This window comes from Mixophyes fleayi, chromosome 1 (assembly GCF_038048845.1).
Source record: "Mixophyes fleayi isolate aMixFle1 chromosome 1, aMixFle1.hap1, whole genome shotgun sequence".
Classification (NCBI taxonomy): Eukaryota; Metazoa; Chordata; class Amphibia; order Anura; family Limnodynastidae; genus Mixophyes; species Mixophyes fleayi.
In genome coordinates, this window is record NC_134402.1 from 160,949,422 (window position 1) to 160,977,295 (window position 27,874).

A 27,874-nucleotide genomic window follows, 5' to 3' on the forward strand; every position below is an offset into this window, starting at 1 on the left:
CAGTAAATAGCCATATTATTTGGACAATAATACCAGAAACTTCACGCAAAACGCAAGATAATTTATTGATTTAGCTGATGAACTTCTCTTCACGTTTTACAAATTCACAGTATGACTGGATTATAATGCCATTACTCAAGCATGACATTAGTGTACATCTGTAAATAAAGTGTACAGATGAAATTGAGTCTTGAAGGGTATGAATACTTATAGTGTAATAAGATCTCTATGATCAACCAAGGTGAAATAAACTTTTTTTTTATCGCAAGTGGATTTATTGATTTAGTTGGTCAACTTCTCTTACCATTACACAATTTCACAGTATGATTACATTACACTGTCTTGTACTGATAAAAGCTGGACATTAGTGAACATCTGTAAGTGCAAGTCAGGTCAGTCCAATCCAAATACATAATTTCCTAGAAACTTGAGATGCTATGTGGGACTTAAAGTGGTGCAGCATCTAAATAAAATGCTACGAGGCAAATATTACTTGTAGATTAAATTCTAAGTATATTAAGGTTAGACATTTCACCTCATTTCCTATCTAACCCAACTTCATCCCAATTTGTTAGCAACATAGTAATTAAATTAGACAGCAAACAAATTAATCCCCCAAGCAGTATAGTTGAAAATGAATCTTGAAGGGCATTAAGACTTACAGTTTGGTGGGATCTAAATGTTTAACCAAGGGACAATCAAAGCTTTTTGCATCCTGAGACCTTCCAACCAAGCCTTTCGGCTCACACTTTACAGAACATTGGCCACGATTAAATTGGCATTGGTTACAGAACTGCCCATTTTCCAGATGAATACAAGATAAAAGAGAGCCTGGATAGCTCAGTCGGTAGAGCATCAGACTTTTAATCTGAGGGTCCAGAGTTCAAGTCCCTGTTCAGGCGTGAATGCCTTTTAAACGATGGCAATCTATATTCTCTGTGCCATGCAAAACGTATGCTGTGAAGGATTTCCGCGATAAAAGTGAAAAAGGTCATTATCATCATTTCTCAAATTGTTGATGAGGAAACAAGTGATTCTGCAGTAAATAGCCATATTATTTGAACAAAAATACAAGAAACTCCACGCATAACGCAAGATAATTTATTGATTTAGCTGATGAACTTCTCTTCACATTTTACAAATTCACAGTATGACTGGATTATAATGCCATTACTCAAGCATGACATTAGTGTACATCTGTAAATAAAGTGTACAGATGAAATTGAGTCTTGAAGGGTATGAATACTTATAGTGTAATAAGATCTCTATGATCAACCAAGGTGAAATAAACTTTTTTTTTATCGCAAGTGGATTTATTGACTTAGTTGGTCAACTTCTCTTACCATTACACAATTTCACAGTATGATTACATTACACTGTCTTGTACTGATAAAAGCTGGACATTAGTGAACATCTGTAAGTGCAAGTCAGGTCAGTCCAATCCAAATACATAATTTCCGAGAAACTTGAGATGCTATGTGGGACTTAAAGTGGTGCAGCATCTAAATAAAATGCTACGAGGCAAATATTACTTGTAGATTAAATTCTAAGTATATTAAGGTTAGACATTTCACCTCATTTCCTATCTAACCCAACTTCATCCCAATTTGTTAGCAACATAGTAATTAAATTAGACAGCAAACAAATTAATCCCCCAAGCAGTATAGTTGAAAATGAATCTTGAAGGGCATTAAGACTTACAGTTTGGTGGGATCTAAATGTTTAACCAAGGGACAATCAAAGCTTTTTGCATCCTGAGACCTTCCAACCAAGCCTTTCGGCTCACACTTTACAGAACATTGGCCACGATTAAATTGGCATTGGTTACAGAACTGCCCATTTTCCAGATGAGTAGAAGATAAAAAGAGAGCCTGGATAACTCAGTTGGTAGAGCATCAGACTTTTAATCTGAGGGTCCAGAGTTCAAGTCCCTGTTCAGGCGTGAATGCTTTTAAACGATGGCAATCTATATTCTCTGTGCCATGCAAAACATATGCTGTGAAGGATTTCCGCGATAAAAGTGAAAAAGGTCATTATCATCATTTCTCACATTGTTGATAAGGAAACAAGTGATTCTGCAGTAAATAGCCATATTATTTGAACAAAAATACAAGAAACTCCACGCATAACGCAAGATAATTTATTGATTTAGCTGATGAACTTCTCTTCACATTTTACAAATTCACAGTATGACTGGATTATAATGCCATTACTCAAGCATGACATTAGTGTACATCTGTAAATAAAGTGTACAGATGAAATTGAGTCTTGAAGGGTATGAATACTTATAGTGTAATAAGATCTCTATGATCAACCAAGGTGAAATAAACTTTTTTTTTATCGCAAGTGGATTTATTGATTTAGTTGGTCAACTTCTCTTACCATTACACAATTTCACAGTATGATTACATTACACTGTCTTGTACTGATAAAAGCTGGACATTAGTGAACATCTGTAAGTGCAAGTCAGGTCAGTCCAATCCAAATACATAATTTCCTAGAAACTTGAGATGCTATGTGGGACTTAAAGTGGTGCAGCATCTAAATAAAATGCTACGAGGCAAATATTACTTGTAGATTAAATTCTAAGTATATTAAGGTTAGACATTTCACCTCATTTCCTATCTAACCCAACTTCATCCCAATTTGTTAGCAACATAGTAATTAAATTAGACAGCAAACAAATTAATCCCCCAAGCAGTATAGTTGAAAATGAATCTTGAAGGGCATTAAGACTTACAGTTTGGTGGGATCTAAATGTTTAACCAAGGGACAATCAAAGCTTTTTGCATCCTGAGACCTTCCAACCAAGCCTTTCGGCTCACACTTTACAGAACATTGGCCACGATTAAATTGGCATTGGTTACAGAACTGCCCATTTTCCAGATGAATACAAGATAAAAGAGAGCCTGGATAGCTCAGTCGGTAGAGCATCAGACTTTTAATCTGAGGGTCCAGAGTTCAAGTCCCTGTTCAGGCGTGAATGCCTTTTAAACGATGGCAATCTATATTCTCTGTGCCATGCAAAACGTATGCTGTGAAGGATTTCCGCGATAAAAGTGAAAAAGGTCATTATCATCATTTCTCAAATTGTTGATGAGGAAACAAGTGATTCTGCAGTAAATAGCCATATTATTTGAACAAAAATACAAGAAACTCCACGCATAACGCAAGATAATTTATTGATTTAGCTGATGAACTTCTCTTCACATTTTACAAATTCACAGTATGACTGGATTATAATGCCATTACTCAAGCATGACATTAGTGTACATCTGTAAATAAAGTGTACAGATGAAATTGAGTCTTGAAGGGTATGAATACTTATAGTGTAATAAGATCTCTATGATCAACCAAGGTGAAATAAACTTTTTTTTTATCGCAAGTGGATTTATTGACTTAGTTGGTCAACTTCTCTTACCATTACACAATTTCACAGTATGATTACATTACACTGTCTTGTACTGATAAAAGCTGGACATTAGTGAACATCTGTAAGTGCAAGTCAGGTCAGTCCAATCCAAATACATAATTTCCGAGAAACTTGAGATGCTATGTGGGACTTAAAGTGGTGCAGCATCTAAATAAAATGCTACGAGGCAAATATTACTTGTAGATTAAATTCTAAGTATATTAAGGTTAGACATTTCACCTCATTTCCTATCTAACCCAACTTCATCCCAATTTGTTAGCAACATAGTAATTAAATTAGACAGCAAACAAATTAATCCCCCAAGCAGTATAGTTGAAAATGAATCTTGAAGGGCATTAAGACTTACAGTTTGGTGGGATCTAAATGTTTAACCAAGGGACAATCAAAGCTTTTTGCATCCTGAGACCTTCCAACCAAGCCTTTCGGCTCACACTTTACAGAACATTGGCCACGATTAAATTGGCATTGGTTACAGAACTGCCCATTTTCCAGATGAGTAGAAGATAAAAAGAGAGCCTGGATAACTCAGTTGGTAGAGCATCAGACTTTTAATCTGAGGGTCCAGAGTTCAAGTCCCTGTTCAGGCGTGAATGCTTTTAAACGATGGCAATCTATATTCTCTGTGCCATGCAAAACATATGCTGTGAAGGATTTCCGCGATAAAAGTGAAAAAGGTCATTATCATCATTTCTCAAATTGTTGATGAGGAAACAAGTGATTCTGCAGTAAATAGCCATATTATTTGAACAAAAATACAAGAAACTCCACGCATAACGCAAGATAATTTATTGATTTAGCTGATGAACTTCTCTTCACATTTTACAAATTCACAGTATGACTGGATTATAATGCCATTACTCAAGCATGACATTAGTGTACATCTGTAAATAAAGTGTACAGATGAAATTGAGTCTTGAAGGGTATGAATACTTATAGTGTAATAAGATCTCTATGATCAACCAAGGTGAAATAAACTTTTTTTTTATCGCAAGTGGATTTATTGACTTAGTTGGTCAACTTCTCTTACCATTACACAATTTCACAGTATGATTACATTACACTGTCTTGTACTGATAAAAGCTGGACATTAGTGAACATCTGTAAGTGCAAGTCAGGTCAGTCCAATCCAAATACATAATTTCCGAGAAACTTGAGATGCTATGTGGGACTTAAAGTGGTGCAGCATCTAAATAAAATGCTACGAGGCAAATATTACTTGTAGATTAAATTCTAAGTATATTAAGGTTAGACATTTCACCTCATTTCCTATCTAACCCAACTTCATCCCAATTTGTTAGCAACATAGTAATTAAATTAGACAGCAAACAAATTAATCCCCCAAGCAGTATAGTTGAAAATGAATCTTGAAGGGCATTAAGACTTACAGTTTGGTGGGATCTAAATGTTTAACCAAGGGACAATCAAAGCTTTTTGCATCCTGAGACCTTCCAACCAAGCCTTTCGGCTCACACTTTACAGAACATTGGCCACGATTAAATTGGCATTGGTTACAGAACTGCCCATTTTCCAGATGAGTACAAGATAAAAGAGAGCCTGGATAGCTCAGTCGGTAGAGCATCAGACTTTTAATCTGAGGGTCCAGGGTTCAAGTCCCTGTTCAGGCATGCCTTTTAAACGATGGCAATCTATATTCTCTGTGCCATGCAAAACGTATGCTGTGAAGGATTTCCGCGATAAAAGTGAAAAAGGTCATTCTCATCATTTCTCACATTGTTGATAAGGAAACAAGTAATTCTGCAGTAAATAGCCATACTATTTGGAGAAAAATACAAGAAACTCCACGCATAACGCAAGATAATTTATTGATTTAGCTGATGAACTTCTCTTCACATTTTACAAATTCACAGTATGACTGGATTATAATGCCATTACACAAGCATGACATTAGTGTACATCTGTAAATTAAGTGTACAGATGAAATTGAGTCTTGAAGGGTATGAATACTTATAGTGTACTAAGATCTCTATGATCAACCAAGGTGAAATAATCTTTTTTTTTATCGCAAGTGGATTTATTGACTTAGTTGGTCAACTTCTCTTACCATTACACAATTTCACAGTATGATTACATTACACTGTCTTGTACTGATAAAAGCTGGACATTAGTGAACATCTGTAAGTGCAAGTCAGGTCAGTCCAATCCAAATACATAATTTCCTAGAAACTTGAGATGCTATGTGGGACTTAAAGTGGTGCAGCATCTAAATAAAATGCTACGAGGCAAATATTACTTGTAGATTAAATTCTAAGTATATTAAGGTTAGACATTTCACCTCATTTCCTATCTAACCCAACTTCATCCCAATTTGTTAGCAACATAGTAATTAAATTAGACAGCAAACAAATTAATCCCCCAAGCAGTATAGTTGAAAATGAATCTTGAATGGCATTAAGACTTACAGTTTGGTGGGATCTAAATGTTCAACCAAGGGACAATCAAAGCTTTTTGCATCCTGAGACCTTCCAACCAAGCCTTTCGGCTCACACTTTACAGAACATTGGCCACGATTAAATTGGCATTGGTTACAGAACTGCCCATTTTCCAGATGAGTACAAGATAAAAAGAGAGCCTGGATAGCTCAGTCGGTAGAGCATCAGACTTTTAATCTGAGGGTCCAGGCTTCAAGTCCCTGTTCAGGCATGTACGCCTTTTAAACGATGGCAATCTATATTCTCTGTGCCATGCAAAACGTATGCTGTGAAGGATTTCCGCGATAAAAGTGAAAAAGGTCATTATCATCATTTCTCAAATTGTTGATGAGGAAACAAGTGATTCTGCAGTAAATAGCCATATTATTTGAACAAAAATACAAGAAACTCCACGCATAACGCAAGATAATTTATTGATTTAGCTGATGAACTTCTCTTCACATTTTACAAATTCACAGTATGACTGGATTATAATGCCATTACACAAGCATGACATTAGTGTACATCTGTAAATTAAGTGTACAGATGAAATTGAGTCTTGAAGGGTATGAATACTTATAGTGTACTAAGATCTCTATGATCAACCAAGGTGAAATAAACTTTTTTTTTATCGCAAGTGGATTTATTGACTTAGTTGGTCAACTTCTCTTACCATTACACAATTTCACAGTATGATTACATTACACTGTCTTGTACTGATAAAAGCTGGACATTAGTGAACATCTGTAAGTGCAAGTCAGGTCAGTCCAATCCAAATACATAATTTCCGAGAAACTTGAGATGCTATGTGGGACTTAAAGTGGTGCAGCATCTAAATAAAATGCTACGAGGCAAATATTACTTGTAGATTAAATTCTAAGTATATTAAGGTTAGACATTTCACCTCATTTCCTATCTAACCCAACTTCATCCCAATTTGTTAGCAACATAGTAATTAAATTAGACAGCAAACAAATTAATCCCCCAAGCAGTATAGTTGAAAATGAATCTTGAAGGGCATTAAGACTTACAGTTTGGTGGGATCTAAATGTTTAACCAAGGGACAATCAAAGCTTTTTGCATCCTGAGACCTTCCAACCAAGCCTTTCGGCTCACACTTTACAGAACATTGGCCACGATTAAATTGGCATTGGTTACAGAACTGCCCATTTTCCAGATGAGTACAAGATAAAAAGAGAGCCTGGATAACTCAGTTGGTAGAGCATCAGACTTTTAATCTGAGGGTCCAGGGTTTAAGTCCCTGTTCAGGCAGTGCATGCATTTTAAACGATTGCAATCTATATTCTCTGTGCCATGCAAAATGTATACTGTGAATGATTTCCACGATAAAAGTGAAAAAGGTCATTATCATCATTTCACAAATTGTTGATGAGGAAACAAGTGATTCTGCAGTAAATAGCCATATTATTTGAACAAAAATACAAGAAACTCCACGCATAACGCAAGATAATTTATTCATTTAGCTGATGAACTTCTCTTCACATTTTACAAATTCACAGTATGACTGGATTATAATGCCATTACTCAAGCATGACATTAGTGTACATCTGTAAATAAAGTGTACAGATGAAATTGAGTTTTGAAGGGTATGAATACTTATAGTGTAATAAGATCTCTATGATCAACCAAGGTGAAATAAACTTTTTTTTTATCGCAAGTGGATTTATTGACTTAGTTGGTCAACTTCTCTTACCATTACACAATTTCACAGTATGATTACATTACACTGTCTTGTACTGATAAAAGCTGGACATTAGTGAACATCTGTAAGTGCAAGTCAGGTCAGTCCAATCCAAATACATAATTTCCTAGAAACTTGAGATGCTATGTGGGACTTAAAGTGGTGCAGCATCTAAATAAAATGCTATGAGGCAAATATTACTTGTAGATTAAATTCTAAGTATATTAAGGTTAGACATTTCACCTCATTTCCTATCTAACCCAACTTCATCCCAATTTGTTAGCAACATAGTAATTAAATTAGACAGCAAACAAATTAATCCCCCAAGCAGTATAGTTGAAAATGAATCTTGAAGGGCATTAAGACTTACAGTTTGGTGGGATCTAAATGTTTAACCAAGGGACAATCAAAGCTTTTTGCATCCTGAGACCTTCCAACCAAGCCTTTCGGCTCACACTTTACAGAACATTGGCCACGATTAAATTGGCATTGGTTACAGAACTGCCCATTTTCCAGATGAGTAGAAGATAAAAAGAGAGCCTGGATAACTCAGTTGGTAGAGCATCAGACTTTTAATCTGAGGGTCCAGGGTTTAAGTCCCTGTTCAGGCAGTGCATGCATTTTAAACGATCGCAATCTATATTCTCTGTGCCATGCAAAATGTATACTGTGAATGATTTCCACGATAAAAGTGAAAAAGGTCATTATCATCATTTCTCAAATTGTTGATAAGGAAACAAGTGATTCTGCAGTAAATAGCCATACTATTTGGACAAAAATACAAGAAACTCCACGCATAACGCAAGATAATTTATTGATTTAGCTGATGAACTTCTCTTCACATTTTACAAATTCACAGTATGACTGGATTATAATGCCATTACTCAAGCATGACATTAGTGTACATCTGTAAATAAAGTGTACAGATGAAATTGAGTCTTGAAGGGTATGAATACTTATAGTGTAATAAGATCTCTATGATCAACCAAGGTGAAATAAACTTTTTTTTTATCGCAAGTGGATTTATTGACTTAGTTGGTCAACTTCTCTTACCATTACACAATTTCACAGTATGATTACATTACACTGTCTTGTACTGATAAAAGCTGGACATTAGTGAACATCTGTAAGTGCAAGTCAGGTCAGTCCAATCCAAATACATAATTTCCGAGAAACTTGAGATGCTATGTGGGACTTAAAGTGGTGCAGCATCTAAATAAAATGCTACGAGGCAAATATTACTTGTAGATTAAATTCTAAGTATATTAAGGTTAGACATTTCACCTCATTTCCTATCTAACCCAACTTCATCCCAATTTGTTAGCAACATAGTAATTAAATTAGACAGCAAACAAATTAATCCCCCAAGCAGTATAGTTGAAAATGAATCTTGAAGGGCATTAAGACTTACAGTTTGGTGGGATCTAAATGTTTAACCAAGGGACAATCAAAGCTTTTTGCATCCTGAGACCTTCCAACCAAGCCTTTCGGCTCACACTTTACAGAACATTGGCCACGATTAAATTGGCATTGGTTACAGAACTGCCCATTTTCCAGATGAGTAGAAGATAAAAAGAGAGCCTGGATAGCTCAGTCGGTAGAGCATCAGACTTTTAATCTGAGGGTCCAGGGTTCAAGTCCCTGTTCAGGCGTGTATGCCTTTTAAACGATGGCAATCTATATTCTCTGTGCCATGCAAAACGTATGCTGTGAAGGATTTCCGCGATAAAAGTGAAAAAGGTCATTATCATCATTTCTCACATTGTTGATAAGGAAACAAGTAATTCTGCAGTAAATAGCCATACTATTTGGAGAAAAATACAAGAAACTCCACGCATAACGCAAGATAATTTATTGATTTAGCTGATGAACTTCTCTTCACATTTTACAAATTCACAGTATGACTGGATTATAATGCCATTACACAAGCATGACATTAGTGTACATCTGTAAATTAAGTGTACAGATGAAATTGAGTCTTGAAGGGTATGAATACTTATAGTGTACTAAGATCTCTATGATCAACCAAGGTGAAATAAACTTTTTTTTTTATCGCAAGTGGATTTATTGACTTAGTTGGTCAACTTCTCTTACCATTACACAATTTCACAGTATGATTACATTACACTGTCATGTACTGATAAAAGCTGGACATTAGTGAACATCTGTAAGTGCAAGTCAGGTCAGTCCAATCCAAATACATAATTTCCTAGAAACTTGAGATGCTATGTGGGACTTAAAGTGGTGCAGCATCTAAATAAAATGCTACGAGGCAAATATTATTTGTAGATTAAATTCTAAGTATATTAAGGTTAGACATTTCACCTCATTTCCTATCTAACCCAACTTCATCCCAATTTGTTAGCAACATAGTAATTAAATTAGACAGCAAACAAATTAATCCCCCAAGCAGTATAGTTGAAAATGAATCTTGAATGGCATTAAGACTTACAGTTTGGTGGGATCTAAATGTTCAACCAAGGGACAATCAAAGCTTTTTGCATCCTGAGACCTTCCAACCAAGCCTTTCGGCTCACACTTTACAGAACATTGGCCACGATTAAATTGGCATTGGTTACAGAACTGCCCATTTTCCAGATGAGTACAAGATAAAAGAGAGCCTGGATAGCTCAGTCGGTAGAGCATCAGACTTTTAATCTGAGGGTCCAGGGTTCAAGTCCCTGTTCAGGCGTGTATGCCTTTTAAACGATGGCAATCTATATTCTCTGTGCCATGCAAAACATATGCTGTGAAGGATTTCCGCGATAAAAGTGAAAAAGGTCATTATCATCATTTCTCACATTGTTGATAAGGAAACAAGTAATTCTGCAGTAAATAGCCATACTATTTGGAGAAAAATACAAGAAACTCCACGCATAACGCAAGATAATTTATTGATTTAGCTGATGAACTTCTCTTCACATTTTACAAATTCACAGTATGACTGGATTATAATGCCATTACACAAGCATGACATTAGTGTACATCTGTAAATTAAGTGTACAGATGAAATTGAGTCTTGAAGGGTATGAATACTTATAGTGTACTAAGATCTCTATGATCAACCAAGGTGAAATAATCTTTTTTTTTATCGCAAGTGGATTTATTGACTTAGTTGGTCACCTTCTCTTACCATTACACAATTTCACAGTATGATTACATTACACTGTCTTGTACTGATAAAAGCTGGACATTAGTGAACATCTGTAAGTGCAAGTCAGGTCAGTCCAATCCAAATACATAATTTCCTAGAAACTTGAGATGCTATGTGGGACTTAAAGTGGTGCAGCATCTAAATAAAATGCTACGAGGCAAATATTACTTGTAGATTAAATTCTAAGTATATTAAGGTTAGACATTTCACCTCATTTCCTATCTAACCCAACTTCATCCCAATTTGTTAGCAACATAGTAATTAAATTAGACAGCAAACAAATTAATCCCCCAAGCAGTATAGTTGAAAATGAATCTTGAATGGCATTAAGACTTACAGTTTGGTGGGATCTAAATGTTCAACCAAGGGACAATCAAAGCTTTTTGCATCCTGAGACCTTCCAACCAAGCCTTTCGGCTCACACTTTACAGAACATTGGCCACGATTAAATTGGCATTGGTTACAGAACTGCCCATTTTCCAGATGAGTACAAGATAAAAAGAGAGCCTGGATAGCTCAGTCGGTAGAGCATCAGACTTTTAATCTGAGGGTCCAGGCTTCAAGTCCCTGTTCAGGCATGTACACCTTTTAAACGATGGCAATCTATATTCTCTGTGCCATGCAAAACGTATGCTGTGAAGGATTTCCGCGATAAAAGTGAAAAAGGTCATTATCATCATTTCTCAAATTGTTGATGAGGAAACAAGTGATTCTGCAGTAAATAGCCATATTATTTGAACAAAAATACAAGAAACTCCACGCATAACGCAAGATAATTTATTGATTTAGCTGATGAACTTCTCTTCACATTTTACAAATTCACAGTATGACTGGATTATAATACCACTACACAAGCATGACATTAGTGTACATCTGTAAATTAGGTGTACAGATGAAATTGAGTCTTGAAGGGTATGAATACTTATAGTGTACTAAGATCTCTATGATCAACCAAGGTGAAATAAACTTTTTTTTTATCGCAAGTGGATTTATTGACTTAGTTGGTCAACTTCTCTTACCATTACACAATTTCACAGTATGATTACATTACACTGTCATGTACTGATAAAAGCTGGACATTAGTGAACATCTGTAAGTGCAAGTCAGGTCAGTCCAATCCAAATACATAATTTCCTAGAAACTTGAGATGCTATGTGGGACTTAAAGTGGTGCAGCATCTAAATAAAATGCTACGAGGCAAATATTACTTGTAGATTAAATTCTAAGTATATTAAGGTTAGACATTTCACCTCATTTCCTATCTAACCCAACTTCATCCCAATTTGTTAGCAACATAGTAATTAAATTAGACAGCAAACAAATTAATCTCCCAAGCAGTATAGTTGAAAATTAATCTTGAATGGCATTAAGACTTACAGTTTGGTGGGATCTAAATGTTCAACCAAGGGACAATCAAAGGTTTTTGCATCCTGAGACCTTCCAACCAAGCCTTTCGGCTCACACTTTACAGAACATTGGCCACGATTAAATTGGCATTGGTTACAGAACTGCCCATTTTCCAGATGAGTACAAGATAAAAAGAGAGCCTGGATAGCTCAGTCGGTAGAGCATCAGACTTTTAATCTGAGGGTCCAGGCTTCAAGTCCCTGTTCAGGCATGTACGCCTTTTAAACGATGGCAATCTATATTCTCTGTGCCATGCAAAACGTATGCTGTGAAGGATTTCCGCGATAAAAGTGAAAAAGGTCATTATCATCATTTCTCAAATTGTTGATGAGGAAACAAGTGATTCTGTAGTAAATAGCCATATTATTTGAACAAAAATACAAGAAACTCCACGCATAACGCAAGATAATTTATTGATTTAGCTGATGAACTTCTCTTCACATTTTACAAATTCACAGTATGACTGGATTATAATACCACTACACAAGCATGACATTAGTGTACATCTGTAAATTAGGTGTACAGATGAAATTGAGTCTTGAAGGGTATGAATACTTATAGTGTACTAAGATCTCTATGATCAACCAAGGTGAAATAAACTTTTTTTTTATCGCAAGTGGATTTATTGATTTAGTTGGTCAACTTCTCTTACTATTTCACAAATTCACAGTATGATTACATTACACTGTCATGTACTGATAAAAGCTAGACATTAGTGAACATCTGTAAGTGCAAGTCAGGTCAGTCCAATCCAAATACATAATTTCCTAGAAACTTGAGATGCTATGTGGGACTTAAAGTGGTGCAGCATCTAAATAAAATGCTACAAGGCAAATATTACTTGTAGATTAAATTCTAAGTATATTAAGGTTAGACATTTCACCTCATTTCCTATCTAACCCAACTTCATCCCAATTTGTTAGCAACATAGTAATTAAATTAGACAGCAAACAAATTAATCCCCCAAGCAGTATAGTTGAAAATGAATCTTGAATGGCATTAAGACTTACAGTTTGGTGGGATCTAAATGTTCAACCAAGGGACAATCAAAGCTTTTTGCATCCTGAGACCTTCCAACCAAGCCTTTCGGCTCACACTTTACAGAACATTGGCCACGATTAAATTGGCATTGGTTACAGAACTGCCCATTTTCCAGATGAGTACAAGATAAAAAGAGAGCCTGGGTTGCTCAGTCGGTAGAGCATCAGACTTTTAATCTGAGGGTCCAGGCTTCAAGTCCCTGTTCAGGCATGTATGCCTTTTAAACGATGGCAATCTATATTCTCTGTGCCATGCAAAACGTATGCTGTGAAGGATTTCCGCGATAAAAGTGAAAAAGGTCATTATCATCATTTCTGAAATTGTTGATAAGGAAACAAGTGATTCTGCAGTAAATAGCCATATTATTTGAACAAAAATACAAGAAACTCCACGCATAACGCAAGATAATTTATTGATTTAGCTGATGAACTTCTCTTCACATTTTACAAATTCACAGTATGACTGGATTATAATGCCATTACTCAAGCATGACATTAGTGTACATCTGTAAATAAAGTGAACAGATGAAATTGAGTCTTGAAGGGTATGAATACTTATAGTGTACTAAGATCTCTATGATCAACCAAGGTGAAATAAACTTTTTTTTTATCGCAAGTGGATTTATTGACTTAGTTGGTCAACTTCTCTTACCATTACACAATTTCACAGTATGATTACATTACACTGTCATGTACTGATAAAAGCTGGACATTAGTGAACATCTGTAAGAGCAAGTCAGGTCAGTCCAATCTAAATACATAATTTCTTAGAAACTTGAGATGCTATGTGGGACTTAAAGTGGTGCAGCATCTAAATAAAATGCTACGAGGCAAATATTACTTGTAGATTAAATTCTAAGTATATTAAGGTTAGACATTTCACCTCATTTCCTATCTAACCCAACTTCATCCCAATTTGTTAGCACCATAGTAATTAAATTAGACAGCAAACAAATTAATCCCCCAAGCAGTATAGTTGAAAATGAATCTTGAATGGCATTAAGACTTACAGTTTGGTGGGATCTAAATGTTCAACCAAGGAACAATCAAAGCTTTTTGCATCCTGAGACCTTCCAACCAAGCCTTTCGGCTCACACTTTACAGAACATTGGCCACGATTAAATTGGCATTGGTTACAGAACTGCCCATTTTCCAGATGAGTACAAGATGAAAAGAGAGCCTGGATAGCTCAGTCGGTAGAGCATCAGACTTTAAATGTGAGGGTCCAGGCTTCAAGTCCCTGTTCAGGCATGTATGCCTTTTAAACAATGGCAATCTATATTCTCTGTGCCATGCAAAACGTATGCTGTGAAGGATTTCCGCAATAAAAGTGAAAAAGGTCATTATCATCATTTCTCAAATTGTTGATGAGGAAACAAGTGATTCTGCAGTAAATAGCCATATTATTTGAACAAAAATACAAGAAACTCCACGCATAACGCAAGATAATTTATTGATTTAGCTGATGAACTTCTCTTCACATTTTACAAATTCACAGTATGACTGGATTATAATACCACTACACAAGCATGACATTAGTGTACATCTGTAAATTAGGTGTACAGATGAAATTGAGTCTTTAAGGGTATGAATACTTATAGTGTACTAAGATCTCTATGATCAATGAAGGTGAAATAAACTTTTTTTTTATCGCAAGTGGATTTATTGATTTAGTTGGTCAACTTCTCTTACTATTTCACAAATTCACAGTATGATTACATTACACTGTCATGTACTGATAAAAGCTGGACATTAGTGAACATCTGTAAGTGCAAGTCAGGTCAGTCCAATCCAAATACATAATTTCCTAGAAACTTGAGATGCTATGTGGGACTTAAAGTGGTGCAGTATCTAAATAAAATGCTACGAGGCAAATATTACTTGTAGATTAAATTCTAAGTATATTAAGGTTAGACATTTCACCTCATTTCCTATCTAACCCAACTTCATCCCAATTTGTTAGCAACATAGTAATTAAATTAGACAGCAAACAAATTAATCCCCCAAGCAGTATAGTTGAAAATGAATCTTGAATGGCATTAAGACTTACAGTTTGGTGGGATCTAAATGTTCAACCAAGGGACAATCAAAGCTTTTTGCATCCTGAGACCTTCCAACCAAGCCTTTCGGCTCACACTTTACAGAACATTGGCCACGATTAAATTGGCATTGGTTACAGAACTGCCCATTTTCCAGATGAGTACAAGATGAAAAGAGAGCCTGGATAGCTCAGTCGGTAGAGCATCAGACTTTTAATCTGAGGGTCCAGGCTTCAAGTCCCTGTTCAGGCATGTATGCCTTTTAAACGATGGCAATCTATATTCTCTGTGCCATGCAAAACGTATGCTGTGAAGGATTTCCGCAATAAAAGTGAAAAAGGTCATTATCATCATTTCTCAAATTGTTGATGAGGAAACAAGTGATTCTGCAGTAAATAGCCATATTATTTGAACAAAAATACAAGAAACTCCACGCATAACGCAAGATAATTTATTGATTTAGCTGATGAACTTCTCTTCACATTTTACAAATTCACAGTATGACTGGATTATAATACCACTACACAAGCATGACATTAGTGTACATCTGTAAATTAGGTGTACAGATGAAATTGAGTCTTGAAGGGTATGAATACTTATAGTGTACTAAGATCTCTATGATCAATGAAGGTGAAATAAACTTTTTTTTTATCGCAAGTGGATTTATTGATTTAGTTGGTCAACTTCTCTTACTATTTCACAAATTCACAGTATGATTACATTACACTGTCATGTACTGATAAAAGCTGGACATTAGTGAACATCTGTAAGTGCAAGTCAGGTCAGTCCAATCCAAATACATAATTTCCTAGAAACTTGAGATGCTATGTGGGACTTAAAGTGGTGCAGCATCTAAATAAAATGCTACGAGGCAAATAATACTTGTAGATTAAATTCTAAGTATATTAAGGTTAGACATTTCACCTCATTTCCTATCTAACCCAACTTCATCCCAATTTGTTAGCAACATAGTAATTAAATTAGACAGCAAACAAATTAATCCCCCAAGCAGTATAGTTGAAAATGAATCTTGAATGGCATTAAGTCTTACAGTTTGGTGGGATCTAAATGTTCAACCAAGGGACAATCAAAGCTTTTTGCATCCTGAGACCTTCCAACCAAGCCTTTCGGCTCACACTTTACAGAACATTGGCCACGATTAAATTGGCATTGGTTACAGAACTGCCCATTTTCCAGATGAGTACAAGATAAATAGAGAGCGTGGATAGCTCAGTCGGTAGAGCATCAGACTTTTAATGTGAGGGTCCAGGCTTCAAATCCCTGTTCAGGCATGTATGCCTTTTAAACGATGGCAATCTATATTCTCTGTGCCATGCAAAACGTATGCTGTGAAGGATTTCCGCGATAAAAGTGAAAAAGGTCATTATCATCATTTCTCAAATTGTTGATGAGGAAACAAGTGATTCTGCAGTAAATAGCCATATTATTTGAACAAAAATACAAGAAACTCCACGCATAACGCAAGATAATTTATTGATTTAGCTGATGAACTTCTCTTCACATTTTACAAATTCACAGTATGACTGGATTATAATGCCATTACTCAAGCATGACATTAGTGTACATCTGTAAATAAAGTGTACAGATGAAATTGAGTCTTGGAGGGTATGAATACTTATAGTGTACTAAGATCTCTATGATCAACCAAGGTGAAATAAACTTTTTTTTTATCGCAAGTGGATTTATTGACTTAGTTGGTCAACTTCTCTTACCATTACACAATTTCACAGTATGATTACATTACACTGTCATGTACTGATAAAAGCTGGACATTAGTGAACATCTGTAAGTGCAAGTCAGGTCAGTCCAATCCAAATACATAATTTCCTAGAAACTTGAGATGCTATGTGGGACTTAAAGTGGTGCAGCTTCTAAATAAAATGCTACGAGGCAAATATTACTTGTAGATTAAATTCTAAGTATATTAAGGTTAGACATTTCACCTCATTTCCTATCTAACCCAACTTCATCCCAATTTGTTAGCAACATAGTAATTAAATTAGACAGCAAACAAATTAATCCCCCATGCAGTATAGTTGAAAATGAATCTTGAAGGGCATTAAGACTTACAGTTTGGTGGGATCTAAATGTTCAACCAAGGGACAATCAAAGCTTTGTGCATCCTGAGACCTTCCAACCAAGCCTTTCGGCTCACACTTTACAGAACATTGGCCACGATTAAATTAGCATTGGTTACAGAACTGCCCATTTTCCAGATGAGTAGAAGACAAAAAGAGAGCCTGGATAGCTCAGTCGGTAGAGCATCAGACTTTTAATCTGAGGGTCCAGGGTTCAAGTCCCTGTTCATGCCTTTTAAACAATGGCAATCTATATTCTCTGTGCCATGCAAAACGTATGCTGTGAAGGATTTCCGCGATAAAAGTGAAAAAGGTCATTATCATCATTTCTCAAATTGTTGTTGAGGAAACAAGTGATTCTGCAGTAAATAGCCATATTATTTGAACAAAAATACAAGAAACTCCACGCATAACGCAAGATAATTTATTGATTTAGCTGATGAACTTCTCTTCACATTTTACAAATTCACAGTATGACTGGATTATAATGCCATTACTCAAGCATGACATTAGTGTACATCTGTAAATAAAGTGTACAGATGAAATTGAGTCTTGAAGGGTATGAATACTTATAGTGTACTAAGATCTCTATGATCAACCAAGGTGAAATAAACTTTTTTTTTATCGCAAGTGGATTTATTGACTTAGTTGGTCAACTTCTCTTACCATTACACAATTTCACAGTATGATTACATTACACTGTCATGTACTGATAAAAGCTGGACATTAGTGAACATCTGTAAGTGCAAGTCAGGTCAGTCCAATCTAAATACATAATTTCCTAGAAACTTGAGATGCTATGTGGGACTTAAAGTGGTGCAGCATCTAAATAAAATGCTACGAGGCAAATATTACTTGTAGATTAAATTCTAAGTATATTAAGGTTAGACATTTCACCTCATTTCCTATCTAACCCAACTTCATCCCAATTTGTTAGCAACATAGTAATTAAATTAGACAGCAAACAATTTAATCCCCCAAGCAGTATAGTTGAAAATGAATCTTGAATGGCATTAAGACTTACAGTTTGGTGGGATCTAAATGTTCAACCAAGGGACAATCAAAGCTTTTTGCATCCTGAGACCTTCCAACCAAGCCTTTCGGCTCACACTTTACAGAACATTGGCCACGATTAAATTGGCATTGGTTACAGAACTGCCCATTTTCCAGATGAGTACAAGATAAAAAGAGAGCCTGGATAGCTCAGTCGGTAGAGCATCAGACTTTTAATCTGAGGGTCCAGGCTTCAAGTCCCTGTTCAGGCATGTATGCCTTTTAAACAATGGCAATCTATATTCTCTGTGCCATGCAAAACGTATGCTGTGAAGGATTTCCGCGATAAAAGTGAAAAAGGTCATTATCATCATTTCTCAAATTGTTGATGAGGAAACAAGTGATTCTGCAGTAAATAGCCATATTATTTAAACAAAAATACAAGAAACTCCACGCATAACGCAAGATAATTTATTGATTTAGCTGATGAACTTCTCTTCACATTTTACAAATTCACAGTATGACTGGATTATAATGCCATTACTCAAGCATGACATTAGTGTACATCTGTAAATAAAGTGTACAGATGAAATTGAGTCTTGAAGGGTATGAATACTTATAGTGAACTAAGATCTCTATGATCAACCAAGGTGAAATAAACTTTTTTTTTATCGCAAGTGGATTTATTGACTTAGTTGGTCAACTTCTCTTACCATTACACAATTTCACAGTATGATTACATTACACTGTCATGTACTGATAAAAGCTGGACATTAGTGAACATCTGTAAGTGCAAGTCAGGTCAGTCCAATCTAAATACATAATTTCTTAGAAACTTGAGATGCTATGTGGGACTTAAAGTGGTGCAGCATCTAAATAAAATGCTACGAGGCAAATATTACTTGTAGATTAAATTCTAAGTATATTAAGGTTAGACATTTCACCTCATTTCCTATCTAACCCAACTTCATCCCAATTTGTTAGCACCATAGTAATTAAATTAGACAGCAAACAAATTAATCCCCCAAGCAGTATAGTTGAAAATGAATCTTGAATGGCATTAAGACTTACAGTTTGGTGGGATCTAAATGTTCAACCAAGGGACAATCAAAGGTTTTTGCATCCTGAGACCTTCCAACCAAGCCTTTCGGCTCACACTTTACAGAACATTGGCCACGATTAAATTGGCATTGGTTACAGAACTGCCCATTTTCCAGATGAGTACAAGATGAAAAGAGAGCCTGGATAGCTCAGTCGGTAGAGCATCAGACTTTTAATCTGAGGGTCCAGGCTTCAAGTCCCTGTTCAGGCATGTATGCCTTTTAAACGATGGCAATCTATATTCTCTGTGCCATGCAAAACGTATGCTGTGAAGGATTTCCGCAATAAAAGTGAAAAAGGTCATTATCATCATTTCTCAAATTGTTGATGAGGAAACAAGTGATTCTGCAGTAAATAGCCATATTATTTGAACAAAAATACAAGAAACTCCACGCATAACGCAAGATAATTTATTGATTTAGCTGATGAACTTCTCTTCACATTTTACAAATTCACAGTATGACTGGATTATAATACCACTACACAAGCATGACATTAGTGTACATCTGTAAATTAGGTGTACAGATGAAATTGAGTCTTGAAGGGTATGAATACTTATAGTGTACTAAGATCTCTATGATCAATGAAGGTGAAATAAACTTTTTTTTTATCGCAAGTGGATTTATTGATTTAGTTGGTCAACTTCTCTTACTATTTCACAAATTCACAGTATGATTACATTACACTGTCATGTACTGATAAAAGCTGGACATTAGTGAACATCTGTAAGTGCAAGTCAGGTCAGTCCAATCCAAATACATAATTTCCTAGAAACTTGAGATGCTATGTGGGACTTAAAGTGGTGCAGCATCTAAATAAAATGCTACGAGGCAAATATTACTTGTAGATTAAATTCTAAGTATATTAAGGTTAGACATTTCACCTCATTTCCTATCTAACCCAACTTCATCCCAATTTGTTAGCAACATAGTAATTAAATTAGACAGCAAACAAATTAATCCCCCATGCAGTATAGTTGAAAATGAATCTTGAAGGGCATTAAGACTTACAGTTTGGTGGGATCTAAATGTTCAACCAAGGGACAATCAAAGCTTTGTGCATCCTGAGACCTTCCAACCAAGCCTTTCGGCTCACACTTTACAGAACATTGGCCACGATTAAATTGGCATTGGTTACAGAACTGCCCATTTTCCAGATGAGTACAAGATAAAAAGAGAGCCTGGATAGCTCAGTCGGTAGAGCATCAGACTTTTAATCTGAGGGTCCAGGCTTCAAGTCCCTGTTCATTCATGTATGCCTTTTAAACAATGGCAATCTATATTCTCTGTGCCATGCAAAACGTATGCTGTGAAGGATTTCCGCGATAAAAGTGAAAAAGGTCATTATCATCATTTCTCAAATTGTTGATGAGGAAACAAGTGATTCTGCAGTAAATAGCCATATTATTTAAACAAAAATACAAGAAACTCCACGCATAACGCAAGATAATTTATTGATTTAGCTGATGAACTTCTCTTCACATTTTACAAATTCACAGTATGACTGGATTATAATGCCATTACTCAAGCATGACATTAGTGTACATCTGTAAATAAAGTGTACAGATGAAATTGAGTCTTGAAGGGTATGAATACTTATAGTGAACTAAGATCTCTATGATCAACCAAGGTGAAATAAACTTTTTTTTTATCGCAAGTGGATTTATTGACTTAGTTGGTCAACTTCTCTTACCATTACACAATTTCACAGTATGATTACATTACACTGTCATGTACTGATAAAAGCTGGACATTAGTGAACATCTGTAAGTGCAAGTCAGGTCAGTCCAATCTAAATACATAATTTCTTAGAAACTTGAGATGCTATGTGGGACTTAAAGTGGTGCAGCATCTAAATAAAATGCTACGAGGCAAATATTACTTGTAGATTAAATTCTAAGTATATTAAGGTTAGACATTTCACCTCATTTCCTATCTAACCCAACTTCATCCCAATTTGTTAGCACCATAGTAATTAAATTAGACAGCAAACAAATTAATCCCCCAAGCAGTATAGTTGAAAATGAATCTTGAATGGCATTAAGACTTACAGTTTGGTGGGATCTAAATGTTCAACCAAGGGACAATCAAAGGTTTTTGCATCCTGAGACCTTCCAACCAAGCCTTTCGGCTCACACTTTACAGAACATTGGCCACGATTAAATTGGCATTGGTTACAGAACTGCCCATTTTCCAGATGAGTACAAGATGAAAAGAGAGCCTGGATAGCTCAGTCGGTAGAGCATCAGACTTTTAATCTGAGGGTCCAGGCTTCAAGTCCCTGTTCAGGCATGTATGCCTTTTAAACGATGGCAATCTATATTCTCTGTGCCATGCAAAACGTATGCTGTGAAGGATTTCCGCAATAAAAGTGAAAAAGGTCATTATCATCATTTCTCATATTGTTGATGAGGAAACAAGTGATTCTGCAGTAAATAGCCATATTATTTGAACAAAAATACAAGAAACTCCACGCATAACGCAAGATAATTTATTGATTTAGCTGATGAACTTCTCTTCACATTTTACAAATTCACAGTATGACTGGATTATAATACCACTACACAAGCATGACATTAGTGTACATCTGTAAATTAGGTGTACAGATGAAATTGAGTCTTGAAGGGTATGAATACTTATAGTGTACTAAGATCTCTATGATCAATGAAGGTGAAATAAACTTTTTTTTTATCGCAAGTGGATTTATTGATTTAGTTGGTCAACTTCTCTTACTATTTCACAAATTCACAGTATGATTACATTACACTGTCATGTACTGATAAAAGCTGGACATTAGTGAACATCTGTAAGTGCAAGTCAGGTCAGTCCAATCCAAATACATAATTTCCTAGAAACTTGAGATGCTATGTGGGACTTAAAGTGGTGCAGCATCTAAATAAAATGCTACAAGGCAAATATTACTTGTAGATTAAATTCTAAGTATATTAAGGTTAGACATTTCACCTCATTTCCTATCTAACCCAACTTCATCCCAATTTGTTAGCAACATAGTAATTAAATTAGACAGCAAACAAATTAATCCCCCAAGCAGTAAAGTTGAAAATGAATCTTGAATGGCATTAAGTCTTACAGTTTGGTGGGATCTAAATGTTCAACCAAGGGACAATCAAAGGTTTTTGCATCCTGAGACCTTCCAACCAAGCCTTTCGGCTCACACTTTACAGAACATTGGCCACGATTAAATTGGCATTGGTTACAGAACTGCCCATTTTCCAGATGAGTACAAGATAAATAGAGAGCGTGGATAGCTCAGTCGGTAGAGCATCAGACTTTTAATGTGAGGGTCCAGGCTTCAAATCCCTGTTCAGGCAAGTATGCCTTTTAAACGATGGCAATCTATATTCTCTGTGCCATGCAAAACGTATGCTGTGAAGGATTTCCGTGATAAAAGTGAAAAAGGTCATTATCATCATTTCTCAAATTGTTGATGAGGAAACAAGTGATTCTGCAGTAAATAGCCATATTATTTGAACAAAAATACAAGAAACTCCACGCATAACGCAAGATAATTTATTGATTTAGCTGATGAACTTCTCTTCACATTTTACAAATTCACAGTATGACTGGATTATAATGCCATTACTCAAGCATGACATTAGTGTACATCTGTAAATAAAGTGTACAGATGAAATTGAGTCTTGGAGGGTATGAATACTTATAGTGTACTAAGATCTCTATGATCAACCAAGGTGAAATAAACTTTTTTTTTATCGCAAGTGGATTTATTGACTTAGTTGGTCAACTTCTCTTACCATTACACAATTTCACATTATGATTACATTACACTGTCATGTACTGATAAAAGCTGGACATTAGTGAACATCTGTAAGTGCAAGCCAGGTCAGTCCAATCCAAATACATAATTTCCTAGAAACTTGAGATGCTATGTGGGACTTAAAGTGGTGCAGCTTCTAAATAAAATGCTACGAGGCAAATATTACTTGTAGAATAAATTCTAAGTATATTAAGGTTAGACATTTCACCTCATTTCCTATCTAACCCAACTTCATCCCAATTTGTTAGCAACATAGTAATTAAATTAGACAGCAAACAAATTAATCCCCCATGCAGTATAGTTGAAAATGAATCTTGAAGGGCATTAAGACTTACAGTTTGGTGGGATCTAAATGTTCAACCAAGGGACAATCAAAGCTTTGTGCATCCTGAGACCTTCCAACCAAGCCTTTCGGCTCACACTTTACAGAACATTGGCCACGATTAAATTAGCATTGGTTACAGAACTGCCCATTTTCCAGATGAGTAGAAGACAAAAAGAGAGCCTGGATAGCTCAGTCGGTAGAGCATCAGACTTTTAATCTGAGGGTCCAGGGTTCAAGTCCCTGTTCAGGTGTGTATGCCTTTTAACCGATGGCAATCTATATTCTCTGTGCCATGCAAAACGTATGCTGTGAAGGATTTCCACGATAAAAGTGAAAAAGGTCATTATCATCATTTCTCACATTGTTGATAAGGAAACAAGTGATTCTGCAGTAAATAGCCATATTATTTGGACAATAATACCAGAAACTTCACGCATAACGCAAGATAATTTATTGATTTAGCTGATGAACTTCTCTTCACATTTTACAAATTCACAGTATGACTGGATTATAATGCCATTACTCAAGCATGACATTAGTGTACATCTGTAAATAAAGTGTACAGATGAAATTGAGTCTTGAAGGGTATGAATACTTATAGTGTACTAAGATCTCTATGATCAACCAAGGTGAAATAAACTTTTTTTTTTATCGCAAGTGGATTTATTGACTTAGTTGGTCAACTTCTCTTACCATTACACAATTTCACAGTATGATTACATTACACTGTCATGTACTGATAAAAGCTGGACATTAGTGAACATCTGTAAGTGCAAGTCAGGTCAGTCCAATCCAAATACATAATTTCCTAGAAACTTGAGATGCTATGTGGGACTTAAAGTGGTGCAGCATCTAAATAAAATGCTACGAGGCAAATATTACTTGTAGATTAAATTCTAAGTATATTAAGGTTAGACATTTCACCTCATTTCCTATCTAACCCAACTTCATCCCAATTTGTTAGCAACATAGTAATTAAATTAGACAGCAAACAAATTAATCCCCCATGCTGTATAGTTGAAAATGAATCTTGAAGGGCATTAAGACTTACAGTTTGGTGGGATCTAAATGTTCAACCAAGGGACAATCAAAGCTTTGTGCATCCTGAGACCTTCCAACCAAGCCTTTCGGCTCACACTTTACAGAACATTGGCCACGATTAAATTAGCATTGGTTACAGAACTGCCCATTTTCCAGATGAGTAGAAGACAAAAAGAGAGCCTGGATAGCTCAGTCGGTAGAGCATCAGACTTTTAATCTGAGGGTCCAGGGTTCAAGTCCCTGTTCATGCCTTTTAAACAATGGCAATCTATATTCTCTGTGCCATGCAAAACGTATGCTGTGAAGGATTTCCGCGATAAAAGTGAAAAAGGTCATTATCATCATTTCTCAAATTGTTGTTGAGGAAACAAGTGATTCTGCAGTAAATAGCCATATTATTTGAACAAAAATACAAGAAACTCCACGCATAACGCAAGATAATTTATTGATTTAGCTGATGAACTTCTCTTCACATTTTACAAATTCACAGTATGACTGGATTATAATGCCATTACTCAAGCATGACATTAGTGTACATCTGTAAATAAAGTGTACAGATGAAATTGAGTCTTGAAGGGTATGAATACTTATAGTGTACTAAGATCTCTATGATCAACCAAGGTGAAATAAACTTTTTTTTTATCGCAAGTGGATTTATTGACTTAGTTGTTCAACTTCTCTTACCATTACACAATTTCACAGTATGATTACATTACACTGTCATGTACTGATAAAAGCTGGACATTAGTGAACATCTGTAAGTGCAAGTCAGGTCAGTCCAATCTAAATACATAATTTCCTAGAAACTTGAGATGCTATGTGGGACTTAAAGTGGTGCAGCATCTAAATAAAATGCTACGAGGCAAATATTACTTGTAGATTAAATTCTAAGTATATTAAGGTTAGACATTTCACCTCATTTCCTATCTAACCCAACTTCATCCCAATTTGTTAGCAACATAGTAATTAAATTAGACAGCAAACAAATTAATCCCCCAAGCAGTATAGTTGAAAATGAATCTTGAATGGCATTAAGTCTTACAGTTTGGTGGGATCTAAATGTTCAACCAAGGGACAATCAAAGCTTTTTGCATCCTGAGACCTTCCAACCAAGCCTTTCGGCTCACACTTTACAGAACATTGGCCACGATTAAATTGGCATTGGTTACAGAACTGCCCATTTTCCAGATGAGTACAAGATGAAAAGAGAGCGTGGATAGCTCAGTCGGTAGAGCATCAGACTTTTAATCTGAGGGTCCAGGCTTCAAGTCCCTGTTCAGGCATGTATGCCTTTTAAACGATGGCAATCTATATTCTCTGTGCCATGCAAAACGTATGCTGTGAAGGATTTCCGCAATAAAAGTGAAAAAGGTCATTATCATCATTTCTCAAATTGTTGATGAGGAAACAAGTGATTCTGCAGTAAATAGCCATATTATTTGAACAAAAATACAAGAAACTCCACGCATAACGCAAGATAATTTATTGATTTAGCTGATGAACTTCTCTTCACATTTTACAAATTCACAGTATGACTGGATTATAATACCACTACACAAGCATGACATTAGTGTACATCTGTAAATTAGGTGTACAGATGAAATTGAGTCTTGAAGGGTATGAATACTTATAGTGTACTAAGATCTCTATGATCAATGAAGGTGAAATAAACTTTTTTTTTATCGCAAGTGGATTTATTGATTTAGTTGGTCAACTTTTCTTACTATTTCACAAATTCACAGTATGATTACATTACACTGTCATGTACTGATAAAAGCTGGACATTAGTGAACATCTGTAAGTGCAAGTCAGGTCAGTCCAATCCAAATACATAATTTCCTAGAAACTTGAGATGCTATGTGGGACTTAAAGTGGTGCAGCATCTAAATAAAATGCTACAAGGCAAATATTACTTGTAGATTAAATTCTAAGTATATTAAGGTTAGACATTTCACCTCATTTCCTATCTAACCCAACTTCATCCCAATTTGTTAGCAACATAGTAATTAAATTAGACAGCAAACAAATTAATCCCCCAAGCAGTAAAGTTGAAAATGAATCTTGAATGGCATTAAGTCTTACAGTTTGGTGGGATCTAAATGTTCAACCAAGGGACAATCAAAGCTTTTTGCATCCTGAGACCTTCCAACCAAGCCTTTCGGCTCACACTTTACAGAACATTGGCCACGATTAAATTGGCATTGGTTACAGAACTGCCCATTTTCCAGATGAGTACAAGATAAATAGAGAGCGTGGATAGCTCAGTCGGTAGAGCATCAGACTTTTAATGTGAGGGTCCAGGCTTCAAATCCCTGTTCAGGCAAGTATGCCTTTTAAACGATGGCAATCTATATTCTCTGTGCCATGCAAAACGTATGCTGTGAAGGATTTCCGCGATAAAAGTGAAAAAGGTCATTATCATCATTTCTCAAATTGTTGATGAGGACACAAGTGATTCTGCAGTAAATAGCCATATTATTTGGACAATAATACCAGAAACTTCACGCATAACGCAAGATAATTTATTGATTTAGCTGATGAACTTCTCTTCACATTTTACAAATTCACAGTATGACTGGATTATAATGCCATTACTCAAGCATGACATTAGTGTACATCTGTAAATAAAGTGTACAGATGAAATTGAGTCTTGAAGGGTATGAATACTTATAGTGTACTAAGATCTCTATGATCAACCAAGGTGAAATAAACTTTTTTTTTTATCGCAAGTGGATTTATTGACTTAGTTGGTCAACTTCTCTTACCATTACACAATTTCACAGTATGATTACATTACACTGTCATGTACTGATAAAAGCTGGACATTAGTGAACATCTGTAAGTGCAAGTCAGGTCAGTCCAATCCAAATACATAATTTCCTAGAAACTTGAGATGCTATGTGGGACTTAAAGTGGTGCAGCATCTAAATAAAATGCTACGAGGCAAATATTACTTGTAGATTAAATTCTAAGTATATTAAGGTTAGACATTTCACCTCATTTCCTATCTAACCCAACTTCATCCCAATTTGTTAGCAACATAGTAATTAAATTAGACAGCAAACAAATTAATCCTCCATGCAGTATAGTTAAAAATGAATCTTGAAGGGCATTAAGACTTACAGTTTGGTGGGATCTAAATGTTCAACCAAGGGACAATCAAAGCTTTGTGCATCCTGAGACCTTCCAACCAAGCCTTTCGGCTCACACTTTACAGAACATTGGCCACGATTAAATTAGCATTGGTTACAGAACTGCCCATTTTCCAGATGAGTAGAAGACAAAAAGAGAGCCTGGATAGCTCAGTCGGTAGAGC

General features: G+C 35.7%; 3 non-coding genes across 3 annotated transcripts; all 3 read left to right on the forward strand.

Annotated features, from left to right (window-relative positions):
- The first annotated feature begins 4,985 nt into the window (after positions 1–4,985).
- Positions 4,986–5,058, forward strand: TRNAK-UUU (transfer RNA lysine (anticodon UUU)). The gene has a single exon. It is a non-coding gene; the product is annotated as a tRNA-Lys (tRNA).
- Positions 5,059–9,143: 4,085 nt separating this feature from the next.
- Positions 9,144–9,216, forward strand: TRNAK-UUU (transfer RNA lysine (anticodon UUU)). The gene has a single exon. It is a non-coding gene; the product is annotated as a tRNA-Lys (tRNA).
- Positions 9,217–10,183: 967 nt separating this feature from the next.
- Positions 10,184–10,256, forward strand: TRNAK-UUU (transfer RNA lysine (anticodon UUU)). The gene has a single exon. It is a non-coding gene; the product is annotated as a tRNA-Lys (tRNA).
- The last annotated feature ends 17,618 nt before the right edge of the window (positions 10,257–27,874 follow it).